This window comes from Episyrphus balteatus, chromosome 1 (assembly GCF_945859705.1).
Source record: "Episyrphus balteatus chromosome 1, idEpiBalt1.1, whole genome shotgun sequence".
NCBI lineage: Eukaryota > Metazoa > Arthropoda > Insecta > Diptera > Syrphidae > Episyrphus > Episyrphus balteatus.
In genome coordinates, this window is record NC_079134.1 from 115,070,447 (window position 1) to 115,074,407 (window position 3,961).

Below are 3,961 nucleotides of genomic sequence, written 5' to 3' on the forward strand. Positions count from 1 at the left end.
TGATTTGTATAAGACCTGTCCTTTTTCTAATGCAAGCCAAAAAATAGCTTGCATTGACCCTTATGAAAGCTAAATTGTTACTTGGGATTAGGGCTGCCAGACGTCCCGATTTCGCCGGGACAGTCCCGACATTTAGACCCTGTCCCGACATCTGTCCCGATTTATAAAATGTCCCGGTTGTGTCCCGACATTCCGTTTCTTAAGGGCTCAACCCATACAATCCGTCGCATCCTTTACGTCGACGGATTTAACTGACAGCTTTATAAAATATACACGTTCTTATGAGAACCGACCCATAAAACGCATTAGTTGAGTCCGTCATGTATGGGTCGATTCTCATAAGAACGTGTGTATTTTATCGGGTTGTCAGTTGAAAACTTCGACGTAACGCACGCGACGGATTCTATGGGTTGGGCCCTTTAATCAGCGACCCGACCGGGAGCTTATGTTTAAATTCAATTAAAGCTCAGTGTAAGACTTTACCTTTAAAATGGATGAAAAGTTTTTTTTTTGTTTAAACTCCCATAAGAGAATTTAATAGTTACTTATGTAAGTGAGATTTAGAACATTCACAATTAAAATATATTCTTACTTTTTTTCAATTTAAAACAAAATTTTTTTAAACAATTTAAATTTTAATTTTTTTAAAGAATTTAAATTTTAATTTTTTTTAAGAATTTAACACATTTTGTTATTTTTTGAACTTAATAAGCCCGATAACTTTTGTAAGAGTTCAGAAAATTGAAATCTGTAAATGACAAAAGCCTAGGTTTTCTATTTCAGATCAAAATAAAAAAAAAACTTTTAAAACAATTTATTTTTGGTGCAGGCTTAAAGTCAAAAATAAAAAAATAAAATAGAATAAAAATGATTTTAAGCCTGCATTAAAAATAAATTGTTTTAAATAAAATTAGAAAACTGTTGACAACATAAATTGGGGATTAGTACATTTACTAAAACATCCATCAATAGACAGTTTTTAAGCGGTATCTACGATAAATGTGATTTCATTTTATGGATGAAGATTTTATTATTTTTTAATGAAAATGGAATTTTGACTAACTCATACTTTTGCAAGAGGTCCACAAAAATTTAGAAGTAGGTAAGTCGTGCATGGAAAAGCATGTAATCACCTTCGTAATTCTTTTTATTATATTTTATTTTCAATTTCATGTATTTTTTTGCTGTCCCGATTTGTCCCGACTTTTGAAGTCTGTTGTTAATAAAATTTTATCTGGCAGCCCTACTTGGGATACTACCCTCTTGTATGGAATGGTTATTATACATTTTGGAAAAATATAGTCAATAAACTATAAAATCGAAAGTTTCTTATACTGGTTTCCCTTTTTTTCTAATTCTATCTTAAGAATAGTGAAACCATTTGAAAATATTCGCTTGAATCCTTGAATGTCAGACCCCCAGGTGTACGGAAATTTTTTTCTTGCGCATTCTGAAATTTAAGATTAAAAGCTTAAAAGAATGGATAAACAATACAAACAAATTCATAATACCCTTCAACAATGGCAATGCACCCGTAAAGTTCCACTTTACGTTTTGGTTTTACCGTGGAAGGAATATTTGGCCGCAACTTTTTCGATACAAATAGCTTTTAGGCTAGACCTTAGAAATTTTTCTAACGTTTGGTCTGGCATTTTGTTGAGCAGGCTGCAAAAAAGAATATATAAAACTGTATGTATATAAATGGTATAATTAATTATTACCAATGCTTTTGACATTTCATCATTTTCTCGAATTTGGGTTTCGAAATTTTTTAAAACATCGATTGTTGTAGGTACAAGGAAAATCTAAATAAGGAAGTTGTATAGCTTCATTTTTGGTTTTCAGCTCTTGTATTTCTCTCCTGATGTACTTTACTTCTTTTAGGCTAGACCTTAGAAATTTTTCTAACGTTTGGTCTGGCATTTTGTTGAGGAAGCTGCAAAAAAGAATATATAAAACTGTATATAAATGGTATAATTAATTATTACCAATGCTTTTGACATTTCATCCTTTTCTCGAATTTGGGTTTCGAAATTTTTTAAAATATCGATTGTTGAAGGTACAAGAAAAATCTAAATAAGGTAGTTGTATAGTTTCATTTTTTTTTTCAGCTCTTGTATTTATCTCCTGATGTACTTTACTTCTTTCATCACATTAGTTACGACTTACGAGATGATAGTTTACTTGAATGGCTTTAAAAATTTTTTTTTGTATCCTCAAAGTGGGAATGGATTGGAAGCGGAAGATGGATTGGTGTTAATTCAGGCCGATTATTGTTTGCAGTTGTCACTCACTACTGCAATATCAGAATTAAGATGGTAAAAAATAAAATAAACGGTATTCATTTATGTCGTTTTCAATTGGTAATCCGTAAGAGCTCTTCGATCCCGAACGCCAAAAAAAAAACACCTAAACACAGTTTTTTTTAGTTAGAAGTTTCATGTACACATACATATGTATTTATATGTGTGTTTTTTCACGATCTCCCTCATCACTTGCCGACTATGAAAATGATAAAGAGGGAAATAGCAAACCGTTCATAATTGTAGGAATAATCCAAAAAAGGAGAAAAAACAAAATAGGAAAAAATTAAAATAAATAAAATAAAATAAAAAGTAGAAAATGAAAAATAGAAAAAAACTAAATAAAATAAAAATAATAAAATAAAATTCAATAAATTCTTTTTTTTTACTTATAACAACTTCTATAAGGCCTTTTTATAACATCCTACGCAAGTAATCCGGTTTGTGCATTAGATAAACCCTCTGCAGGAAGACCTCCTATGCAATTTCGGTAAAATGCACCTAAATGATTTTTTATAAGACCTGTCCTTTTTCTAATGCAAGCCAAAAAATAGCTTGCATTGACCCTTATGAAAGCTAAATTGTTACTTGGGATACTACCCTCTTGTATGGAATGGTTATACATTTTGGTAAAATATAGTCAATAAACTATAAAATCGAAAGTTTCTTATACTGGTTTCCCTTTTTTTCTAATTCCATCTTTAGAATAGTGAAACAATTTGAAAATATTCCCTTGAATCCTTGAATGTCAGACGCCCTGGTGTACGGAAATTTTTTTCTTGCGCATTCTGGAATTTAAGATTAAAAGTTTTAAAGAATGGATAAACAATACAAAAAAAATCATAATTACCTTCAACAATGGCAATGCACCCGTAAGGTTGCACTTTAACGTTTTGGTTTTTACCGTAGAAGTAATATTTGGCCGCAACTTTTTCAATACAAATAGCTTTTAGGCTAGACCTTAAAAATTTTTCTAACGTTTTGTCTGGCATTTTGTTGAGCAGGCTGCAAAAAAGAATATATAAAACTGTATATAAATGGTATAATTAATTATTACAAATGCTTTTGGCATTTCATCCTTTTCTCGAATTTGGGTTTCGAAATTTTTTAAAACATCGATTGTTGTAGGTACAAGGAAAATCTAAATAAGGAAGTTGTATAGCTTCATTTTTGGTTTTCAGCTCTTGCATTTCTCTCCTGATGTACTTTACTTCTTTCATCACATTAGTTACGATACGACTTACGAGATGATAGTTTACTTGAACGGCTTTTAAATTTTTTTTTGTATCCTCAGCGTGGGAATGGATTGGAAGCGAAAGATGGATTGATGTTAATTCAGGCAGGTTATTGTTTGCAGTTGTCACTCACTACTGCAATATCAGATTTAAGATTGTTAAAAAATAAAAAAAAAAAACGGTATTCACTCATATCGTTTTCAATTGGCTCTTCGATCGCGAACGCAAAAAAAAACACCCAAACATAGTTCTTTTCAGTTTGAAGTTTCATGTACATATATGTATGTATATGTGTGTTTTTCTCACAATTTCCCTCATCACTTGACGTCTATGAAGATGACAAAGAGGGAAATAGCAAACCGTTTATAATTGTAGGAATATTCATTATCACTTTATTAATATTAAAATTTAATTTGTGGAACT

General features: G+C 30.8%; 1 long non-coding RNA gene across 1 annotated transcript; it reads right to left on the minus strand.

Annotated features, from left to right (window-relative positions):
- Positions 1 to 1,049: 1,049 nt before the first annotated feature.
- Positions 1,050 to 2,673, minus strand: LOC129906584 (uncharacterized). The gene is made up of 3 exons (XR_008770830.1): positions 1,722 to 2,673; positions 1,512 to 1,665; positions 1,050 to 1,450 (listed from the first exon to the last, which is right to left on the minus strand). It is a non-coding gene; the product is annotated as an uncharacterized LOC129906584 (long non-coding RNA).
- Positions 2,674 to 3,961: the final 1,288 nt, after the last annotated feature.